At 36.6% G+C, this 7,293-nt stretch overlaps 1 long non-coding RNA gene across 2 annotated transcripts in view; it reads right to left on the bottom strand.

Annotated features, from left to right (window-relative positions):
- LOC138153538 (uncharacterized) overlaps positions 1 to 7,293 on the bottom strand; it is a 16,578-nt gene continuing 9,285 nt past the window's right edge. For both annotated transcript variants that reach the window (XR_011166408.1, XR_011166407.1), the window contains exons 2-3: positions 951 to 1,051; positions 1 to 295 (exon numbers count right to left, since the gene is read on the bottom strand). This is a non-coding gene — a long non-coding RNA (uncharacterized lncRNA). The remainder of the gene's footprint in view (positions 296 to 950; positions 1,052 to 7,293) is intronic.

The raw sequence follows: 7,293 nt of genomic DNA, 5'->3' as shown, positions 1-7,293 counted from the left end.
TTTTGACTCCACACAATGATCATTTATTCATAATATTACAGATTAGTTCATCCAGGAGCACAGTCCAGCACAAACACTTGCCAATCCCCAGTTCCAATGCACAGGCCAATCCAACTATGGGGGACGGTTACAAATAGTATCACTGGCTGGTTGAGGTATCTGCAGAGTCCCATCAAATCCAGGAACATTCAGAGAATCAGAGGTGACCAGACAAGGTATTTCTCCTCAAGGCTGGCAGATGTATACCCAAAGTCTTCTGAAACACAGTCCAATTGCATTTTCAGTTCTGCCAAGACTCAAAACCAAAAGTAAGCTACTTCAGATTTTAGGCATATGCAATATCAGGTGGTCTGAGCAGATAAGCCCTGGCCTAGGGTTATACTGCTCCTTTTATCACTAACCAGTCAGCATCACTCCTCCCTTTTAACTGGCAATTATGGACAGTCCTAAGTCAGTTACAGTATAACTCTTCTTCACAACTAGTTACTTCTTAGGCCAAAGGAGATTTTTACTCATGACTATTTGTCTCAGAACGTGCCCCTGTTTTATTCCAATAAAACCGGAGTTCAGGAGAGCAGAATGTCATGAGAGAACGTGTGTAAAGTGCATTGAAAACTTTAAAGTGCTATGCAAATGACAGCAACTCTTACGTATTATGATTATATACTAGGTGGCATGTTAACAGGATGTGGGACTAGAAGCTTAGCAGAAGAAGAAAAAATCTAGAAGTTCTGAAGAAAATTTACAATATTTTAGTATAGTAATCTAGTGATTGCTATAATTCTAAACCAATTATTTCTGTAGAAAATTGATAGTTAAATAACTTTATAATGGACCTAAATAACTTTATATGGTTTGTAATTATTATGAGGGGAATTTACTTACAAGATGGAACCCATTGGTATTCCTCCCATCTTACTCTTTGTGTTCCTATTTTGATCTTTGATTACCTGTTAGGTCAGACACCTGGTAAGCAGAACCCTAGTCCAGGGTATTTTAATGTCTTCTTATGTCACGGACCCCTCTGGCAATCTGCTGAAGGTGATCAGTGCTTCCCAGAATCATGTTTTTAAATGCATAAAATAAAAATAATAAGATTAGTGAATAAACTAATTGTATTTAAATATAGTCGTCAAAAATATGTTTTTTCAAAGTTCACAGAACCCAGGTTAAGAATGCCTGCTCTAATCTGAGGCAGTGGCATGTTGATTAATTGGCAACTGAAGTAGTTTATAATCAGGTTACTTAAATGACATACCGATGTTCATAAGCGATATTCTAAAACCCTAATAAGAGTCCCAAGTAGCACATTCTCCCCCAGGTGGATAAATAGGGGAAGTGAGAGGGATAGAAGAAGTAGCCTCAAGAAGCTGGTGGTTCATCTCACCAGTCAGATTGGTTAAGATAACAAAACAGGAAAATGACAAATGCTGGAGAGGATGTGAACAAATTGGAACACTAATGCATTGCCGGTGGAGTTGTGAACTGATCCAACCATTCTGGAAAGCAATCTGGAATTATACCCAAAGGGCTATAAATAATTTCATACCCTTTGACCCAGTAATACCACTTCTAGGGTTGTATCCCAAGGAGATCATAGAAGTGGGAAAAAGACCCATATGTACAAAAATATTTATAGCAGCTCTTTTTGTGGTAGCAAAGAATTGGAAATTAAGGGGGTGCCCATCACTTGGGGAATGGCTGAACAAGTTGTGGTATATGCATGTTATGGAATACTATTGTGCAACAAGAAATGAGGAGCAGATGGACTTCATATTGACCTGGAGAGGCTTATACAAACTGATGCTGAGTGAGAAGAGGAGAGCCAGGAGGAATTTGTACACAATTACAGACACAACATATGTGCGATGATCAACTTTGATAAACTGGACTCTTCTCAGCAATCCAGAGACATGTCAAACCCAAAAGACTCAATATGGAGAGAGATGTTTACATCCAGAGAAAGAACTGTGATTGAACCCAGATTGAAGCAAACTACCTGCCCCTTTTTGTTCTCTTGTTTGGTTTTGTTTCCTCTTTCCCATTCTTCATTCCATCTGTTACAATCCTTCTTTATAACCTAATGCCTAATGTGAAAGTATTTGCAGATACTTGATTGTATGCAACCATGGGGCGGAGGGAAGGAGAGAAAATTTGAAACTCAAGGAATTGTGGTAATGAATCTTGTAAACTAAAAGTAAATTAACAAAGACCAAAAAAAAAACCAAAAAACCTTTCCTCTAAGGTTACCTTCCATCTACTCTGTATATATATTGTATGTTATGATTCATACATATCGTCTCCCTCATTGAAATATAAGTTTCTTCAGGGAAAAAAAAAAGAAGCTGGTGGTTGGGCTTTTCTGAAGATCTCATTGTTTTCTGATCCTTAAAAGGATCAGACCCCAACAGGCAAGCCAGGCTATGACACCCTTGGGTTAGTATGAAGACAGATTGCATGAACTAACAGTGCAGGAAGCTGACTTTACTCAGGAGCCAAACAGGATTAGAATAACCAGTGTTGGTTTAGGAGAACAGATACTAAAACCTACTTGTGTCCTTTTGCGGGTGGGAGGGAGAGGAAAGGGAGAGGAGGAATGAGTGTAGAATGTCGCATGTGATGTCAGACACTTGTGTCATTTGATTTTGCTTAACTGTTTGAATGTTTTAAAGGGAGTATGGGGTGAGGGAAGATTTATAATCAGGAAACAACCTGCTATAAACAAAAGCATCAATAAAACTTTTTTTAAAAAACTACAAGATTAAAAAAAATCAGGTTCAGCAAAATTATTCAAAGATCAATTTGTCCAGATCAAATCTTGGCAGAACATCAAGTTCTCCATCACCACCAGTATCCCTCCCTTCCATTTTTACAGTAAGTTCTTCCACTATAGTCCTTAAGAAAACTTTCCAGCTGCTCCATAATCATCTTTTATGCAACTATCTGACTTGTGCATAGAGAAAAGAAACAAAAGTTTGCAAGATCAGACTGAAATTGGAAGAGACATGTTAGGACAAAAGAAACCTTCTAAGACACCCCTTTCATGGGAATCCAAGGGAGAAGAAATAAAGGGATGCAGGATAAGGGGAGTGGTAATAACTCTAAAACTTTGACAGTTTTCTTTTTTTTTTTTAATTCCCCACAGCTACCCTGTGTCTCTTTTATTTACACAAATTATTTTCACAGTCCCCTGAGGGGGCAGCCTTTCCTTAGGGGATACCATCCTGATGTTCCTGAACATGAAAATCACCAATTTCCTCATCCATGGAGCCTGAATTTTAACACCACTAGGATTAGCCATAGTCATAGTGACAGGTCACCTTGCTCCCAGATGAATGGAGTCTTAACTGGAAGAACCCAGTGAATGCTATGGGCCTCAACAGGGATTATCATTTCAAAGCCCCAACCTTCTATATTTGTTATTTTTGAGCAGACCTGCCACAGAGCTGTCAGCAACAAACTCAAGCATACCTAATTATGCCTCTTCTAATAACCTACTGCATGTCTAGGACCTGATTTTGTACTACCAAGGAGTAGAGTATAGTGGTCTGTGACTTGTAAATCAGCTTGAAAGGCAAAAATCCTGAACTTACTCAATTTGCTTTCCACATGATAGAAACATGAATGTGTTTTAAGTTTTACTTTTCAACTTCAATTTATTTCCCCAAAATCAGTCTCTCTCAGACCCTGGCTTTCCCATCAAGCATCTGCTTTCCCAAAGCAAAGAAAGAAACTGCTTGACTCAAAATCACACTTCCTGTTTTCTATCAATGACATGTGCAAAATCAATAAAAAAGAATTTCATCTTAAAACAGTAATAAAATTCAAATCCAAGGTCATAATCTCAACTATATTCTTCCACCCTGTGGGAATGAGCCTCAGTGAATATAAAACATTAGACCACAAGCAAGAAGACTTGAGTTCAAATGTGCTCGTATACTTAATAGCTACATAATCTTGGGTATGTCACTTACTCTCTGCCTGCCTCAGTTTCCTTATTAGTAAAATGGGAATATAATAGCATTTCTTTCCCAAAGTAGTTGTGAGAATAAAATGCTAGATATTATTGTTATTCACTACTTCTCCACCTGGCCCCTAAAAAGTATAAAAATATCTCCACTTCAGGTTGAGAGGCCTTAAGTATTTGGGGTAGTGAGCTCAACTATTCCTAGCATGTAACTGTTATGTAATCAAGTGTCTGGGATATAGGATATCTCTTGGTTGTCTGAGCCTCTGGTCTAGGACCTGAAATGAACTATGCTTTGCTGATGGGTTTGGTAATTGACACCTGTTTCTATTTATGCCTCCAATAAACTTCATTCTACAACAGCAAGTCTCACATGTGGTCCCTTTATACACTTCTTTATTTGAACTGAAGCACTAATCAGATTGGCCTTCAGTTATAATGACAATATTTTTCACACTAATTTACAGGTTTAATGGAATACTAATCAAAATACCAGCTGATTACTTTATAAAGCTGTATAAAATCATAATTAAATTTATATGGAAAAATTAAAATATGAAACATCATTTTAAAAAAACTATGATCGGGGATTTGTTGAAGCTGACTTTCAAATGTACTACAAATCAGTTTTTCACCAGAACTATCTGGCAGTTTAACCAAAAAAAAAAAGAATAACAAATTAATGGCATAAAATAGAGAGCCCCAAAACAGAACCAAGTATATATAAAAGATTAGTGCTTGACTAATTTAAGATAAAAACAACAAAATATAGGGGAAAGATGTGATTCAATTAAACAAATATTTATTAAATACTAATGTGCCAAAAACTATGCCAGGTGCTGGGGAGCAAACAGGTCCTTCCCTCAAGGAGTTTCCACTCTTAACAGATTCATTGTTCAGTAAATGTTATTGGGAAAATTAAGTAGCAAAATGACCAAAAAAAAGAAGTTTAGCCCTTCATAGAATTCAACACATTACATTAAAGTTGGATTAATGAATAAAACATCAAAAGAACAATAAACATTTTAAACTAGCATTACATATTTATCTCATTTGTGGAAAAGGGATGTTTATTGAAGGAATCATTATAAATAAGGCAGGTAAATTAAACCACATAAAAATAAAATATTTCTGTGTAATAAAAATATATAACCAAGATAAAGTGAAAATAATAAATTAGGGAAAATATTTATAGTAAATGTAACATTAAAATTTAATACCTAAAAAATATTGGTACAACTATTGAAACCTAATTCCCAGTAGATAAAATTATCAAAGGATAACTTATATAAGAACGCCAAGTGGGACAGCTAGTTAGTTCAGTGGATTCTATCCACAGGGCACTGGCCCTGGAGTCAGGAGAACCTGAGTTCAAATGCAGGCCTAGACACTAGCTGCATGACCCTGGGCAAGTAACTTAACCCCAATTGCCTTAAAAAAAAAAAAAAGAAGAAGAATGCAAAGTACAAACAATCATTGAAAAAGTGTTTATCCTCCCAAATAAGATGATGGTGAGGTAGCTTGGCATAGTGGATAGAATGCCAGCCTCAAAACTAGGAAGACCCAGGTTCAAGTTCAACCTCTGGCATATAATTGGCCATGTGGGCCTGAGCAAGTCACTGAATCTCCCAGGGTTTCAGGTAACTTTATAAGATAATAGATTGCAGAGAAGGTACCTGAGTAGAGGGAGCTTCCTTACCTAGTAGTTCCTTATATCAATGAAATGTCAGGTCTGGTCTCTATGCCTAATAAAATGAAGTTTAATGTTTATACTCCCTAAGAAATGCAAATAGAAACAGCTCCAAGGCACCAACTCCAAAGAACCAAATTGGCACATTTGGCACAAAATAGTGTTGGTGGGGTGTGTGAAGAAATAGGCACATTCATGCATTACAATGTATTGTACAATGTGGTTTGGAAATCAGCTGCTGTTCAGTCTTTTCAGATGAGTCTCTCTGTGGTGACCCCACTTGGGGTTTTCTTGGCAAAGATATTGAAGTAGTTTGCCATTTCTTTCTCTAGCTTATGATAAGAAAATTAAGGCAAAGAGGGTTAAGTGGCTTGCCAAGGGTCACATAGCTAGTAAGTGTCTGAGGTCTCATTTGAACTCAGGAAGATGAGTCTTCCTGACATCCCTCACTCTATCCACTGAGCCTAGTGGTTCTTCTATAATTCTTCTACACCTGTAGTAAATGGTTTAATACTGTGATGGTCTGGATAAAAAACAAATCCTCTGTTGGCCATGCTCCTGGATTGAACTCCTCTGAATTTAATTAGGGTGGTCTTTAAATGACAAGGCACAATTTTTTGCCAAGGCTACATTCCAAGTCTTTCTACCTTGTAGAGATGGCTCAATCTCTTTGGTATAGCCTTCAAGAGCCTGGGGTCACCTCTACGTCAAGACAAGGTATCAAAAAAAACACATAAAGAGAAGTTATAATTTTTTTCATATTTGTAAGATATTTTATTTCTTTGATCTCTTTGTATTAGAGGTTTTGATCCAGCAATACCTCTACTAGACCTATTCCCCAAAGAAATCAAAGGAGGAAAAGGATATCTACAGAGAAAAAATTATAGCTACTCTTTTTGTGATGGCAAAAAACTGAAAACTAAGGGGGTATCCCTTGTTTGGGGAATGGCTGACCAAGAGTAACGGAATACTATTGTGCTGTTAAGAAATGAGACAGTTTCAGAAATACCCAGAAGACTTGTATGAACAGATGCTGAGTGAAGTGAGCAGAATCAGAAGAACAATATATAACATCAACATTGTAGAAATAAACAATTTGGAAGAACTTAAGATTCTAATCAACCAAGGTGCCAGAGCATAAGTGATACAAAATGCTACCCATCTACTGATAGAGAGGTAATGGACTAAATATGGAAAGTGAGACATACATTTTTGGACTAGGTGCATACAGAAATTGGTTTTCTTTGACTATGTTGTTGGAAAAACTGCTTATTCATTCATTAGTTTTTCTTTCTTTTCCATTTAGTAAGGGAGAAAAATAAATTCTTGATAATAAAAAACATAAAATTTAATTTAAAAAAGATCTGAGTAGAAAATATTTTAAGAATCATAAATTTTAAAAAATTGAGAAATATGGAGATATACAAAGCAAAATAAAAGAGAAAATAAAACTACAACAGTATACATATGGGGTGGCTACATGGCACAGTGAATAGAGCACTGGCCCTGGATTCAGGAGGACCTGAGTTCAAATCCAGCCTCAGACACTTGACACAATTACTAGCCATGTGACTTTGGGCGAGTCACTTAACCCCAATTGCCCTCCAAAAAGCAAAAAAAAAAAAAAAAAAAAAAC

Source organism: Petaurus breviceps, unplaced genomic scaffold, assembly GCF_028583685.1.
Source record: "Petaurus breviceps papuanus isolate PSGF00001 unplaced genomic scaffold, PetGlider_PUasm1.0 90994, whole genome shotgun sequence".
Classification (NCBI taxonomy): domain Eukaryota; kingdom Metazoa; phylum Chordata; class Mammalia; order Diprotodontia; family Petauridae; genus Petaurus; species Petaurus breviceps.
Note: the sequence above shows the minus strand (reverse complement) of the source record. Positions and strands in the feature narration are given on the sequence as shown.